The 17,051-nt window shown below is 40.2% G+C and overlaps 1 protein-coding gene across 15 annotated transcripts in view; it reads right to left on the reverse strand.

The window, feature by feature from the left end:
- Window positions 1-17,051, reverse strand: part of CELF2 (CUGBP Elav-like family member 2) — a 555,355-nt gene that overhangs the window by 196,799 nt on the left and 341,505 nt on the right. The window contains exons 1-2 of one of the 15 annotated variants that reach the window (XM_052681217.1): window positions 12,073-12,691; window positions 1,491-1,609 (exon numbers count right to left, since the gene is read on the reverse strand). The exons of 10 other annotated variants lie outside the window; for them this stretch is intronic. The gene's annotated coding sequence lies outside the window, so the exon portion shown is untranslated. Of the gene's footprint in view, window positions 1-1,490; window positions 1,610-3,800; window positions 4,090-4,213; window positions 4,318-12,072; window positions 12,692-17,051 lie in introns of those variants that run through there. 4 more of the 15 variants (XM_052681221.1, XM_052681219.1, XM_052681223.1 and 1 more) reach the window with 4 other exon arrangements.

The following is a 17,051-nucleotide window of genomic DNA, read 5'->3' on the forward strand; positions in this document are numbered from 1 at the left end:
CACTTGAGCTCTGGACTTCTGTCTGCTACAGTTTTGTTTCGGAAGACTGAAGCAGTAGGATGGGAGTCAGACTCTTCTTTGCATTCTAAGCAGTCCGCATCTACATTTGGTTCAGGACTTCTAATTTAATTATGTTTGCACTTGGATGTAAGTTAAGTCACAGCTTAACCATTAACTGTGTTCTGCTATGGCATCCACCACTCTGTATTTGACTTCGCTAAATGCCTAATGTTTTGCAGTGAGTTTTTGATAAGTGAGTGTTTGCAGATTTTCAAGACAGACTAATAACACCAAAGGAGGATCCAGGAATGTTTTAAGTAAACATTATGTGTATATTTTCTCAACAGTGCCTGCCGACCAGCACCTTCAGAGCTGCATAATCTCACCTAAACTACGTTTGCATTGTTTGCACTAACTGGCGTAGTCCACACTACTCTAAGCAAACAGTTATTTGATTACAATATTATGCAGAGCATAATTCCAGGACTCACAGTCATGCAGCTCCAAAGAAGCAGCAGCTTCTATTTCTGTCCTGCAAAATTCCGCTTGCCATCATTAGATATTTCTTCATCAATCATAATGAAGACTGAGTAGATAAAGACTGTTACCTGAAGCAGGAACATTCTGGGATATTTTAAGAAACTCTTTGTTTTTCTCCCTCCACCTTCACTCTTTTCTATTGTTATTCTCTATTTTGTCCTGAAATTTACAAAAAGATGGATGCCTGGAAAGCAGGTCCAGCTGTAACTAATTTGAATGTGCAAGAACTTCAGAGCAGGCATCTTCTCTGACTGTGTCACGAGATGACAGAACATCAATACAGGGAAGATGGTCGAGCTTGGTGGCGAGCAGATGTTAGACATCTTAACTTTTTCTAGTAATTTATTATACTGTCACCTTTTCGGCTGCCACCAGCAGATGGCTTAACAGTTTGGAGTGATAGCCAAATTGAAAAGAATTTAGTAGCGCCATTGACATCACATTATATGGATGAGAACTGATTAGGGCATTATCTTCTCATCTGAAATACAAGTATTGAATTCTAGTCTCAGCCATAGACTTCCTGTGGACACATCTCATTTGGGGTATAATAACACTATACAATCTAAACTAAGTCAGCTGCCTATATAGAACATACATGAAACAAATTTAAGCTAAGCTAGTTACTCATAACAGCTGAGAAAGCACAGGCTCTGAAACTCATCTGCTATAGACAAATCTCTAATCTCTTTGGCTCAGATTTATTAGATCTGTGTGTCCAGGATTTCCTATTTAGCCTGTGAAAAGAAATAATCAATTTAGATGGCAATTCAGACTTCAGGTGGACTAAAATGAAGGCAGCAATGTCTCTCCATTGACTACAGTGGCATCCTAGGGCAACTGTAGATAAATACCATCTATCTGCAAAGGAGGGTAACAGCTTTTTCACAGCAATATCATGAAGACAAATGGAATACATATGGCTTAGAAGAATGGCAGCAATTACCTACCTCAGTTAGATCAACTTTCTTGTTTTCTGTTCAACCTGTCTACTACTGGTAAGGCAATATAAAATGGCTCTGTAAAGTGTTCCTTTTCTATTTCAGCAGTTCAAGGTGTCGATAAGATCCTAAGATCAAAAAGGACATTCTGTGTCACCAAGCTTGGTCCCTGGCCAAAAACGGGTAAACCCAAATAATGATCTCATTCATCAAGTTCAAGCCCTGTAGCCCAGTAAATACTGTATTGCCACTGCCAGAAATAGCCCCAGGCTTTGTGCTGAGCCTGCACAGCCTTGGGATCAGGCTTGTCTACACTTGTGCAGCCCAGCCTGGAGCTTTGCTTTAGCTGCTGCAGCAATTTTCCTAATGACCAGGTGGCTGGTGCCTAATTTATTTTACTTTTGCTTATCTTCACATATTCGTGTGGTTTCAGTGCAATTTTGATACAGACAGTAGTAACAAGTAGTTAGCCTGTGTAGGATGAAATATTTACAAAGCCATATAACCACACAGCACAGAGTAGCACAGATACAGTATAGCTGCCTCAGAAAGGTGACATGCAATGCAGCATAGAAGAGCTGAGGCACGGGATGGGATCAGACGGAGTATAGAGTGACGGCGATAAAAATTCACCCCCAAACAGTTGAACAAGCCCATGGTTTTAGGGATAAGAAAGAGAAAATATGTAAGGCAATGTTACACACCGCATTCAGGAGTAAGGCAGTGTTACAATCCAACAAAGAAAACAGCTGTAAAAGCATGTTAGAAAAAAAAAAAAAACAAAACAGCCTAAGTAGAGCCCAGACTGAGGAAGAAGAAAGCATCAACATCAGCATCATGCTTGTTATAGCACAGAGGAAGAAGCCCTGACATCAACACACCAATCCCAATGTGGGCCTCGGTGCCTCAGACCATGCTGTATCAGTTCCTGAGCCCCAAAATTAAAGCTACTGCCCACAGAGTGCAGATGAGCAAAACATGACAAAAAGAAGTGGAAACTCAGACGTGTATAAAATGTTTTTAAATCTATTATTATTACTACACCTGTAACACTATTCTTTCTTCTCAGAGGTAAATCTGGACTGGTAATAATTCTTTGACTGAAATGTTAACATTTTAATTACGTTAACAGTAGGCTTTTGCTTTTAGACAGATAGCCTATTTCATCTGGCCTGTAAGAACACTGCATGTACCAAAGCTCAACATTAAAGCTAGCTACACCTCTTGCTTTCACTCCTCGCACAAGACAACCACTCCAAAAATTGACCCCCTTCAGAAAGATATATTGATTTTCAGCATAAACATCACTGTTTTGTACCCATCACTGCCTTGTGCTCCTCTGCGTGCCTTCCTATGTCCCTGCACAGAGCTCACACTGCTGGAGGGTATGGTAGGGCCCAATCAAGACAAAATCTTTTTAGCCTCATCGTGTGGGATGGACACTGCCCCTCTCACCTCTTCTTCTCACTGCAGAAATTCCAGCACAGAAATACAGATTATTCAATAAGTTTACAATTACCTTTTCCCTCAGTTAAGATAAGAAGTGCAGATATGACAATTTTATGCTAATTGCAAGCATTTGGGTTTGCTAGAGTAGTTTTTGAGTAGTAACAAAGCGAGATGTAATAATATAACAATTATGATAATATGTTAATAGTTTTAATTGAAGTAATTTCTGTAGACAATAAGAATTATACCCTAATGTGTTAATTAATCTGATTAGGAAATGTTGTGAAAATGAGTATGTAAAATGATATCAGAGGATAGCAGGAAAGGCATGTTTTACAGGGAGAGTGTTCCTCGGGGTAAGATTTATTGATGGTAGCTCACAAGGCTTCGGCAAGGTAAACAGCTGTTTTGGTTTTAGTTATAATGAACATTAACTCTACTTCCCCATTTCTACTTAATTAAACCGCTGACTCTGCAGCCAATCAAGAGAAAACAGAAAATGGGCACTAATTGGGTTCTGTGCACTTTCGATCTCATCTTACATCAAGTGGTCTGGCTACACCACCAAAACTGCCTCAAAAACACAAGCTTCTCTCACATTTTCTTCTGCCAGCTAACCCAATGGTTCCTTTGCTAGTCAAAGCTAAATTACATGTATTCAGCAAAAGAAGACTGGGCCAAGCAAAAGCCCTGAAGGATGTACAAAGTGAAAATTTAAATTAATCATTCAGGTAACCACTTCGTTATTTTTTGCTAACAGTTCAAAGCAAAGAACATTGAAAACAAAGAAAGAAACTCACAAAGCACTCTCTCCGACACTCCTGAAGGAGGAACCAACAGCAAGTTCCTGTGCTTTTTGATTAGTTTTACCTTTTGCAAAGCAGGATCAGAATGGCACTGGCACGAAGTTAAAAACCAACTGAAAGCATGCTGACGAGATGGAAAGAAAATGGCACGCAATGTGCACAGTCGTAATAAAACCACTGGAGATAATAGAGAAAACCTTAAATCTATGCTTACAGAGCTCTGTAAGAGCAAGCTGTCTCCTACACAAAATGTCCCCTCTTCCTCTTTGTGACATGCGCCGTCAGCTCCGGAGTGCCTTCATCTGAGAGGAACTGGGGACTCGTGTGACAGAGCACAGGCTTCTCCTAGCACACTTACAGGGCAAAAAAAAAAAAAGAGGAACTTATGCCCTGGAGGACAAAAGATAATTTTGCATTATTCTGTAAATTAATCCTTAAAACAATACAATGAATAGGATAAAAAAAGGATTGAAATACCTTACAGTCCCTTGCGTCTGGAAGAGACAGCCGTGCTCTCTCTTGAACAGTCTTACTTTGTGAGCGTGCGCAGGAAGGTTTCTGTCAGACCTACAACCTTTATCTGAGCTTCCTTTGTGGTTATTAGCAATACCAAGAGCATCGCTTCACCATTACGCTTCAACCATTTCCTTGCCGGTGAACTCACTTCCGCAGCGAGCTCTCCCCTTCGTAAACTTAATAGGCAAAAACTGGGTAAAATGCCCTGTAGATTTTACGACAATCAATAACCTTTAGTATAAATATGCACAGTAACTTGTGCTGTGGCAGCCGCCAATTGGGATAAGCACACAAAGAGGTTCAACTACCAAAAGCACCATTTTGTGGCTCTCGGAAGGAAGTGGTAAACACTGGTAAATGCTCGATCTCTCCTCTTCATGGGAGGCTGCCTACCTAAGCCCTGAACTGAGAGCAGACCTTAAGTATAAATCACTTAATTGCTCATTTTATTTGATGCCCAAGTACTTCACACTAATGAAGTTAAGCATTAAAAGATTACAATGTGACAAATTATACGCCCATCTCATAAAAGAAATATTACCGAAACAGACTGAGATCTGAAAGGCTCTCGATAACGTACAGTGTAAGTCTAATTTTAGATGATTCCTCAATCACTGGAGAGCTTGCAGTATACACAGCCAGTCCAGCTCAATCAACTGACTTTTATCTCTATGACTGCAGGTCACATTATCTCATGAATGAACTGTTATGTAGGTCAGTCAAGAGTCATCTTCTAATTGAATGCACGTTTCAGCCTTGGCATTTATGCCCCAGATATCAAGACTGTGGACAATTGGTGAAGTCGGAAGAAAACGTTGAAGTAGGATCTGTGATAATTAGCCTTTGTATCAGACAACAAGCATGCAAACAGATGTTAGCTGAACATTGGAGACAGTTGTTTGCATTTTAACTGGATTTAACACAGGTGGAAAGTGTGGGAGCAACAGCTTGCTGAGGAGAGGTATTTCGGGTTGCAGATCAGATTTTAGCCACAAATCAAGCCCCATCTTTCTAACGAAACTCAGCACAGCCATGAGGTATATTGGGCTGCGTTGAGATGTGCCAAATATATGCCTGCTTATTTGCAGTAACTGATACACCAGCTCCTCTCACTCCTTCCCACTGAGCAGCCATCAGCAAGGGTGAGTTGTGGTTGCTCCCAAAAGAAGGTGGATTTGAGACAGTGGAAGAAAAGTTTACACTCTAGCTCCAGACTCCTATATAATAATTGTACTTGCATGTTTTAAAGATAGAGGGCTTTGGGAAGACATTCTTATATGGCTTGTGGACTTTTCGTTTAACTTCACAATCAGGGGACTGACGTAAAATACATTTGAGTTACAGCCCCTGTAACATCTGGGTAAAATGAGGAGTGTCAGACTGAAGATGCTCCATGAAACTAAAGCAAGAAATTCACTGCTTTACAGAAACACTTCTGAGCAGACATTTCATTTCCTGTTCAATCCAAGTTATTATAATTTAGATGTAAAGGCAAAATTGCAACTGATTAAAATTGGGTCGGCAGCAGCTCCCATCTGAGGAAGCTCACGATCAGATAACAACCAAGCTGCCGAAATGCAGAGCTTCTCATACTTCACAACTGTTATTCACATCCATACAGCTATTACCAGTTGCTTTATCTATTTCCAGAAATACTCCCTGACTTTGCGCTCCCCCAACTTTAAAAGTCATTTGCAGCACACAAAGGGTTACCGGTAGCAAAGTGAAAGCAAAACACCCAAGGCCAAGCTTTCCCCCATAGCCTGCATACATGGTTGCATTTTCAGCTCCTGTGTTCTGACAGCTGCTATCTTCAAGTATGCTGCGACATGCCTATTGCTGTACCAGCAGTCCTTTTGTTCAACTCTGAGCTTGCTTTTTAAGGCTTTTAAACCTTGGTGCATGGGAGGCGGAGAAGGGAAGACGTGAAAAAACAGCTATTATATGGAAGATAATTTTGGTTGGTTTTCTTTGCTATCTTATGCCCCACCCATTTCAAAACAAGGAGTTATAAAGAAGTACAAAAGTAGCTAAAAAAAAAAAAAAAAGAAAAAAAAAGAAAACAAACAAACAAACAAAAAAAACACCAGAAAACCCTCTCCCCACCTCCAGCAAAGCCTTTCCCTCAGTGTTGTTCTCATCTCCCAGCAACAACTGCTTCACACTCACGTAGTGGGATTCTTAGGAGGATGTGAAAGCAGTTACAAACATCTGTTAATTAAGGCTCAATTTGCATCTGAGATGGGTAATATACTAATTTTACAAATGGGTATGTTGAACCACACAACACTGGAAAAAGCTGGCCAACAAGAGCAAATGAATGTGCACTAGAACAAGGGAGACTCCATTTCCTTATTCTGGCTACTGCTTTTCTAAATAAAATAAAGGTAAGTGGGCCTGATATGTTGATAGCTTTTATTTTGCAAAAGACAAAGTCAGAATAATTTTCCAGAAAATAAACAGATATTCGTAAATAAAACAACAACAACAACAAAAAAAAACCCACAAAACAGTTACTGATGAATAAATTGCATTAGGTCCAACTTGCAAGAAAGCATATTAATGTATTTTTAATGGCTGAACCAAGGGAAGGTCATTATACAGTGTTTTAATTCTAATACATTAGTGTTGCATTTATACATCAGCAGTTAATGTGATAATGTCAAACTCGCCACTAGTGTGGCATCATAAAAATAAAGACTGTTTTAGTATTCTTCTGGAAAAAAAAAAAAGAGAAAAAAAAAATCAGAAATGTTATCACCTCCTACTCCAGATCAGGAGAATGCCTTCTGTACCAATTCAGCATGCAAGATCAAAACTTTAAAGGCAAGTCAGCAGATGTGAAAAATGTAAATCTTGGGTAAAGTACGCAATCAACAAAGGCAGAGAGGTATTTGCTGTTGTTTGTGGTGTGCGTTTGTTTTGCTTTGCTTTCCAAATGAAACCTTTTTAATGCTCCCTGACCTGTAAACACCACTTTTAACAGAATGCAGGAAATAAATTAATAATAGAAGTAAAAAAATAAATCTGAAAGTAAACTTGAGGAAACAGCCTCTTCAGCAGAGATGTTATTTTTTGATTCTTCAAAAGACACGGGCAATAATCTGGCAAGCAGCACTGTTACAGTAAGCCAATGCTCTTCAAAGCTAATTTTGGGTAGTGCAGTGTGTCAGGTCTCTTATTTGGACATTGTGTATATCCTCCAAAGGGAAAGTATCCTCCTAGGATTAACACTTACACAAATGAAATATTTCCCTGAAGATCACACTTAGAGCTTCCTTTATAAGGCTTCTAAATAGAAATGGTTGTTTATCATGTTATTAAATTTCTTCTCCCCCCCCCCCCCCCCCCCCCCCCTTTTTTTTTTCCCTCTCTCTCTCTGGATTACATTTAGCAAAATGAAAACTTCCTGAAGGTAATTACCTGGCTGCAATTCAAGGCATTCATAAACCTCACAGCTCTCTTTGGTGGGGGAAGGAGCCACAAGACCAGGACAGCAGCTTTGAGATGCCCAACATCCCAAGGACACAGGTCCTGATGGGCTCCACCACACTTCTCCCTTAGGCTTCCACTCACTCCCGGTTCAGTGATTGCCTCTTGTTTCATATGAATTTGCATTTGACCCATTTTGTTTGCTCTCCTGGGGCCACAGGAGTCTGGCGTAGGCCCTGTGTTTCACAGTACACGCTGCTTCTTGGACTGATTTCCCTCCCCCCAGAGCTACTGCATATCATCTTCTATGTAGATGATAACATGTTTGGTGCAGCTCGGATGCTTGCAAGTGCTGCAGCATGCAGGGGCTCATCACCTCTGCAGGAAAATAGTGGCAAAGGTAGAACAATTTTGCTGAACCCCATCCTAGTGAAGAGGGATGGCAAAGCCAAAGTTTCCTTTAGGAAGCAGACAAGGTTTTTTTGTTCCATCTCTGAAATTTTGTCTTCTCTGCAACTCTTTCTTCTCTTTTCAAATGATAATATAAAATGGCACCTGTGTTTGGAGGACTGTTTGTGTCTATGGCAAGTGTACGTGCATAGGTGGAGTATTTCTAGGATAAAAGATAAATAATGTCGGTATCCCTTCTTTAGGCATTAAACCCATGTCCCTTATTACACAGAAAAGATTGCACTTACATTCTCGTCTGAAACCAAAACAGCTGCCATCTTCACGGTGCCCAGTAAGCTATTAACTAAGCATGTAAATGGACAATGTAGGATAGGAGACCTTCTTTTGGGATAATGTATGCAATTATGAATATGTAAGTTAAGTTCTCATGTTCTGTTCTGACCTCTACTTACTAAAACGCTGACAAGGACTCTTGCCTTCTGACTGCAAGTCATGCTTTTGATGCATCCAAAACATTAACTACAAATCTAAATCAAAAATGAAAGAACATAAAACAGTTGGAGGACAAGGAATCCTCACCTTCTACTTAAACAGAAAAACGGAAAACTGTCAAGTTTTCAGAGTTAAAATTTTAAAACATGAAACAAGTATGCTAATGGTTTGTGGATCTTGAGATAAACAAATATGCATCTTTTTAGGTTTTTATGCATTTCACAGAAATCTTAGGTTTTCCCAATCAAATTAAAGACTTTTACAGGTACGAAATTATTTTTAATGACCTGAACATAGCAGTACAGTGGTGCAATTTACTGTACTCTATAAGGCCTATGAATATTTTTCTTTGCTTAACTCACTGTAAGCTTGATAAAACGCAAAGATTAATGACAAGACCTGTTCTATGCCAGAGTTCATGAAGAGGAAAGTGGGATTTACAATGGAAAAAGCATGCATATCTTGCCTAGCTTTTGAATAATTAACTTCAAGGAAATTCAGAACTTTCCCCTGTGATTTCCCCAAAAGAAAGCCTGAGATGCTGCAGGCAGTGTCCCAGAGCATTCACGTGCCAATGAAGAAATATTCAGACAACAGGATATGCTCATGCAGGCCTGGCTGCCACTGCTGCCTTCCTCCAGTATTCAGATAACCAAGATAGTTAACATTAGGTAAAGACAAACAGAAAACAAGAGTCTGAAGAGTAGGAGGACAAAAAAGAAAAATAATCCACTTTTGTCCCACGCAAATCCAGAGTGCTCACACTGAGCGCTGGCTCCACTTTGCAAGCTTTGCATCTGAGTTATTTCTTGAACTGGCAGCTAGAAAAGAAAGGTCTTACGACAGCTTGGTTTGACTTCGTATGAAGATCACATTACATTGGATAAACTGAGTGTAATGGTACACGATAGGGGCAGGTACACGTGGGAGCGGTGCAGAGTACAGTTGGGGTTCTAATGCTCTCCCTTGCATGCTGGCAGCAGGGTTTCATTATCAGCCTCCATTTGCTGACAATCAGAAATCTAAGCCAAACAACAAAAATTTCCATCAAAGAATACTTATAGGGCAAAAGGTTAACTAATTTGGAAAGCTGTTACTGAACTGTAGAACATGACTGGGAAAGAAAATCTGGAAAAGCTGAGAAGGCTGAATTTTGATGCAGACCAAATTCTGGAAGCAAAGAAGCAAAAAAAAAAAAAAACCAACCTCTCACACTTTTATTATTTTTTGTCTTTAAATAAAGGCCCATAATGTTACAGTGAAGTGAATATGTGAAAACACATTTTCACACTGATGAAAGTTTTAAATGATGAGCCCTAGACAGAAATACTTACATTCATACTATGCTTTGAATCTAACAGCTCAAAATCATGGAAGAAACTGAAAATTCAGGTTGATTGTATTCTTAATACAATGTTGTTAATGTTAATACAATTGCCTAGCAATTCCTGGTATGCAATGACTAGTACTCCATGTTTCCTGAATACTGAGAGAAGAATACAAGTTCCAATGCTAATTTCAAACTTCCTGGATTTTCAAGTACTTGGTCACAGTGCCTAAATGCTATTATGTTGTTTTTCCATACATTAAAACAAGATTTAGGTTCATATGGGAATGAAAATGATAGACTTGTAAATGAAGATAACAGTATTAATAGGAAAAGTTGTGTTTCTAACAAATGCAAAGGATTTCTAGGAAGGATAAGAAAAGACAAGATTTCAGGTTCCCAGGATTTTGATGCAAAATTCTGCAGAGGGCCTGCAAGAAGACCTCCTCCCAACACCAACTGAAGCTGCTCTTTTGTCTTTTTTGCCAAGCTATGCAGACCTTACAGCTTAAAACTGGAATATCTACACAGCTACAAACACCCACAGCACAGGGTGCTTGATCTCCATCTCCATGCTGTAATGGAGTTTCCCATGCAAAGGTCATGGCCTGCAGCAGTATGAGACTCGCATGACTCACCACTGCAAAGGCACTCTCCTTTTTCCTCATCAAACCTTACGTTTGTGGTCAAGAGCAGTGCCCAATGTACAGTACCTAACAGGCCTTCTCTGTAAGCTCGTAAGACATGCTTTGTACAAGGTTTTCACCAGGAAAATACTAATGGGCTGAAATCTAAAATTTTCTGGAGATATGCATCAAGTCTTTCAGGCTATTTTCCTGTTCTTCCATTGGGATTTTGAAAGAATGTGCCTTTGGCTAGTTGCAAGAGCAAGCAACTTTGGCTTGCTTTATAGGGAAAAGGAGGTTTGCCACTCACTGAGGTCAAGGTGGATCATTGTATTAGATGATCTTAATGGTCTTTTCCAGCCTCGATGATCCTATGATTCTAAGCTGTGAGCAGGGCTGTCTCTCTCTGTACCTTCCTTACCACACACATGGTAGTGTAGAGAACCATGTCCTAGAAAGAAAATGCTGGAAAGGTCTGATGAGCAGAGAGCCATCATTGCATCACCTGCCATCACCAACTTTGAAACTCAAAAAATGTAACAGAACCAAAGCCCAAGAGACAGAAAGAATCATGAATGTATTGTAACTAGCTTGTGTCCTCTCCAATTAATGAAGAGTCAGGCAAATTGGACTGCCTACAGACAGAGAAGCCTGTCTGTCATCCCCCAGCCTGTCCCCCACCTCCAGGGCCAGAGACAGCACAGAAATCTGTCCCAGAACTGGCTCTGCTACCTCTTCACAATCACTTCGCTGAGGCCTGGGTCCTAATCACGAAGCAAGGAGAAACAGTGATGGGGAAGGAAAGCCATGGGGTTTTGCAAAGTGGAGGCATTTGGCCTGGTACATCAAGCCTTCTGGAAGGGAAAAACATCCATGGTAAAACTGAAGTTTAACATACTTCAACCTACCCTGTCCCACTACATGCTGTCTTCTGGGACTGCCCTTCACCGATGCAGTAGCTTTGAATTATAAAATACCTCTGACTAGGAAGCCTAGCTCACATTAGCAGTCAGTTTTGTCTCATCTTAGCAAAAAACACCTAAAACATATGGATATGAATGTTTCTTTGACATGCATACCTTCCACAAACACTAATCACATACTTACTATGAATCCAACAGATCTGTTCTGAGCAGGGAGCTTTGTGCAAGCACAGCCTAATGCACTGTGTGGCAAGACATTTACAACAGGAGCAAAGCTTATTTCCAGATCTAATCCTTTCAAGAGTCTTTCTTCCCAAAACTAAACCAAGATGCACACCCTCCAATGGATACAATCTTCTGACAGAACATGAATGCTACTGTATTAAGTTCCTTCACACAGCACCTAACACACTCAGAGTGGTCAATAAACAACAACGTGCTGCACATGATCCAACAGCACCGCCAGCACAGCAGGAGACACAGACGTAGCATAAAAAGCAAAAAATGTCATATCAAGGATAGCATTTAAAATGCCTGTTTCAGTGAAATTGTATTCTTTGGTGATGTCACAAGCACATAAAGCAAAACCACCACCCCAAAGTGACTCACCAAGTGTTTATTTCACCAGCCTTGGACAAAAGCACCTGAGCCTGCCAGCAGCCCCAGGCCGCTCACCCCGTCTCTACCTGCAGGCAGCAGAACAGACACACGGCAACCAGCTGCTCAGTTGTACTCCATATCGCTTGCTTTCAGCCTTCCTGAACTTCCCACTTCTTCACATAGGAAAGCAGAAGTATGACACTCACTGTATTCTTTTTCCCCTCAGTAGCAAAGTTTAGCACTTCTGAGAAACAGCCAGAGTAACGCTGTTTCAGAAAGTGCAAGTGATCTGCGCTATCTTCCAGTCAGCCTGGTAATATGTTACACCCAGAATCCTATTTAGCAGTTTACATAATTCACAGTTTCTCTGGTTACACACTTTGTAAAATATGACATCCAGCTGGGAAAGCTGGTCTACTTTATTGTTGTACGCTTGCTTTATATCATCCAAATATCAATTAAAGCAACAACAACAACAACAAAACAACTATAAGGCAAATATCTTCACATCTTCACTTGTATATACACAGACAAAACGCTTGCTGCCATTCAAAGGGGAAAAATATCCTTGTCTGAAGCGTAAACTGACTGTGCAGTGCTAGGAATCACGTATAATTTAAAACAAACAACAAGAGAAAAAAACAACAAATAAACTTGTAGAATTTAAGTATGTCTGTTCACTTTTCATCAGCTGTTTTAACGATGCAGTTCTTCCAAGAAGTGAAATTTAATCAGAACATGTTGTCAAATAACAGAGCTATATCCCACAAAGTCAACACGATGACATTTTAAGAATACAGCAGATATAGAGCTTTTACTGGCATATATGCACTTAGCAAATATTAGAAAAATCAATCAGAAACAAAATGCAAAACTCTGAAATGAGCACATGCCTTGTGTTATTCATTTCCAATCCTAATTGTTTGATTTAATTCATCGGGATTTATATATGCACCAGTACACTACTAAAGCAGCTAAAATTAAATACATCCCATTTTTTTTCCCCAGAAAAGTAATGGACTTTAGCAGTCATTTTATTGCAGTGAGAGATATTAACAAACAATTCTGCTCCTAACTCCAGGTTATAATGTAAGTGGATCAATTGATCACTTGCAAAAGGCAAAGTTTTGCTTGATGCTGAGGGCAAACCACATCAATAAAGTTCTGACCAGACCATTCATTATTTTCAGTAGAAATCCAGTCACAGTCTAAATACCACCCAAAGTATTTGCTCTGATTTGTGGTCCATGGAAACAAACAAACAAACAAAACATTTTACCATATAAATAGGAAAGGCCATGGACTGAATCTACTCCTGTGTTGCACCTAAACCATGCTGATCTATAAGAACGTACCAACCCTGCTATGGAAGATTTTACCACTCAAAAAATAAGACACAAAAAGAGGAAAATGCATGTGCCACAAGATTTACCTGCTTGGTATATGCTATTTTTCATGCCTAGCTCTCATGGCTCTCACGACAGGTTACAAGAGTAAGCAAAGTGATCTGTAACTGGAATAAAGTTAAGTAGGGCAACAGAGAAAGTCAGCAGGTTATTCCACTGGAAGAAACTGCCTACAACATGCACTGGATTAACAAACAGTACTACTGCTTCAGGAAAAAGTAAATTTGATACCCCGGGGGGGGGTGGGGGGTGGGAAGGGGGGAAAGAAGTTTAATTAATTAGTAGGGTCTACCACCATGCATTTAATGCATGCAAAACCCTAAGGTCTGTATTTAAAGTTACATATATGTATTACATACAAACAAAGCAGTTTAGAGGATAAAAACTGAAATCAGATCAGGGAGAAAAACTGTGCTGCATAACTCAGGTGCTAAAATCACTACAGAAGAGTAACAGCTAATGAAATATTTACAAATCAACATTAATATCATTAGACTTCAAAGGACATCACCTTCTCAGCATCAGCTTCTTGCACTGATCATCTGCAGTAAGCACTCACACCAGGTTGTTTTCAGGAGCTTCTTTCCAACCACACCAGCTCAAATCAAAACACCAATCCTCTAAAAGCCATGAACCGCCCTCGCAAAGATCTGTTCTGCACCTTCTCAAGTCCACTCCTGGATTTCTCATGAACTTTGTCAATGATTTACTATTTCCATGGGATGAATAGGAAAGCGCTTAAGAACAAGAAGATATTAAACACTCACAAGGAGATAAGAGGCTTTGGAACACGAACATTATATTATTTGCAAAACCTTCTTCCAGATCTTACATATTCTGCTCATTTACATGACAGCAAACGGTAGAACTACAGTAAACATTTTAATTGTGTTGCATTATTTTGTGTAAGAGCTTGACATTTTTATTTTCTCTAAGGAGAAGCACTGCCTATATGCTCTCTAGTGGATGAACAGGGTTTTTACAAGGTCCCTCCTTCTCTCTCCTTTAAATGTGATCAAATACGAATTGCTTTTATTCTGCCAGTATCCCAGTCCAAGATTTTGTATTTGTCTAGCAACAACGACACGCAACCAAAGCAGGACAGAGAGCAGCTCCTCCTCAATTTCCCTAATGCTTCAGGTGCTATCTGTGCCAGGAAAGTGAGAACACCACAGAAACTCTTATCTGAACATTGGCAAGGACTATGCGTGAATGGATGATCATGAAATTCTTTTCATCCACACTTTGAAACTGATGTTCCTGCAATTGCTATCCACACGTGAAGTCTTTCTGAGGCAATGCCACAATTTCTTCCAGTATTTGAAAGGAGCATATAAACAGGAAGGAGAACAACTGTTTACGAGGGTGGATAGCAATAGGACAAGGGGGAATAGTTTTAAACTAAGATAGGTGAGGTTTAGGTTAGATATTAGAAGGAAGTTTCTCCACACAGAGAGTGGTGACACACTTGGGAACAGGTTGCCCAAGGAGGCTGTGGATGCCCCATCTCTGGAGGCATCCAAGGCCAGGCTGGATGTGGCTCTGGGCAGCCCGGACTGCTGGTTGGCGACTCTGCACATAGCAGGGGGTTGGAACTGGATGATCATTGTGGTCCTTTTCAATCCAGGCCTTTCCATGATTCTATGAAATTCATGAGCAACTGTACCATTTTGGAAATCAATATCCTGTCCTGCATTTCAGGATACCAAACTCCCATGGTACAAAAGCACCCAGCAGCATTCCATCCCTGGCGCCCTGCTGCCCAGAAGTCCCAGCTAGAAGGAAAGAGGCTATTGGCAGATTGTTTCCCAGAATTACGTCATTTTTCCAGGCTGAAAGGGTGTTGGGAAGGGATGCAAGACAACTCAAAAGTTTAATATAACTAAAACCTACCATGATTTCAGAACAAATTTTGCATCCTTGTGCAGATTTATCCCTTTGCAGGAAGAAAATGAGCCAGCATTCAGCACGCTCAGATTTAGAGGTCAGTGCTAAGCACTGCTACAAAATCCTTACCTTTGCTTTTACCAATTTTTGAATAAATCAAATGCAATTGGCAGATGGGGTGATGACCTCTCATCAACACTAACTTAAAATGAGCTGCCCTAAAAGGCAGACAGATTTTTCCAGTTTTGGTAGTGGAATCGTGAGCAAATCATGAGCAAATCATGATCCAGCACTGTCCCCACCCAGACAGCAGGTGCACAAGTTGAAAGAGCCCATATTCCTTTAGATTAGGTATATTCACCACTTCTTAATAATTTATAAGTCACTTAGCTTTCCAATTACAGTCATGCTAGTCATAAAGGAAAGGAGAGTTTGTTAGAGTTGGCAAAATACAGAGAAGCATATTATAAATTACTCTGGGAAAAGGCTTTGATGCCCAGTTTTGGGGGGCTTGGTAGATACCATTCCTCTTAAGTCCACTTTTGCAGAAATTAAAGGAATTTACTTATTTTAATAGAGGATATAGGTTTCTATTCATCAGAAAGCATTCTTTCCTAGCTAGAGGGCATAATCACCGTTCACATCTAGACAATATACATTTAATTATTTTTATTGGCTAATAGAGTCTCTATCAACATGGAAGGAAAACACACTTTCAGAACTATCATCAGAAATTAGCATGCTCACAACAAACAGTTCAGCCCTGTGAGATAAACCACTGTATGGGATGGCATCTTAAAGGCTGGGGATGGGGATGTCCTGAACGAAGCTTTGACCACTGGAATGAAAACAAAACAAAACAAAGAAAATCCTGAAGTCCCTCTGTTCCTTCCCTGCTCATCTTTTTCTTTTTCTTTATTTTTTGACTGTGATTTTTTTTTTTTTTTTAAATATACTTTTATACATTGCCCTTTTTGTATGCAGACAATCATTCATCTCCTTCTAAGCTTTTGAAAGCCAGCATCTTCATGGATCACCTTATGCAGGGACTTCAATTTTAGTTTGCCTTGAAACCTTTCATTAAAGCAGCACACTTTAAAACTGCCTCTCTTTTCTGGTGCCTACTCATGGCATTAGAAATCTCCACACACCACCTTGTCCTGTCTCAGATGTCTGAAGTCCCAGTGTCACAGACTATATAAGTCTCACCATCATAGGTCTCTATAATAAATGAACAGAAGCAGCCACCTCAGGGCCATTTGTTTGATCTCACATCTGCATCTCAAAGAGTTGGATAGTCCCCCTAACTCCCCTGGTGCCCCCTTACCCTTCACAGGAAACAAACATGCAAGGGTGCAACCTCAGATTTCTGAGGTTGCTTGAGTCAAGGCAGATAATGCCTGATTTAATTCTCTCTCAAAAAACCCGATATTTAGGGACCCATAGATTGAAACCCACTGCTGTAGCATAACTGAAAACTACACAGGGTGAATGCTGATACCACTGTAGGAATTGGCATTTTGGCTGGGAAAGGCACTTCTGCTAATGAACAGCACAATTTCAACTGCAACAGCAGAAGGATGGCAATACTGGCATTCATCTTGCATGCGGGCAGCTCATTCTGCAGTCTCTGCCACCCTACCTGTTTTGTTAGCATGACCTGTTGCAGAAAGGAAGAAAGTCTGCAAATACATC

This window comes from Tympanuchus pallidicinctus, unplaced genomic scaffold (assembly GCF_026119805.1).
Source record: "Tympanuchus pallidicinctus isolate F22 unplaced genomic scaffold, pur_lepc_1.0 scaffold19, whole genome shotgun sequence".
Classification (NCBI taxonomy): domain Eukaryota; kingdom Metazoa; phylum Chordata; class Aves; order Galliformes; family Phasianidae; genus Tympanuchus; species Tympanuchus pallidicinctus.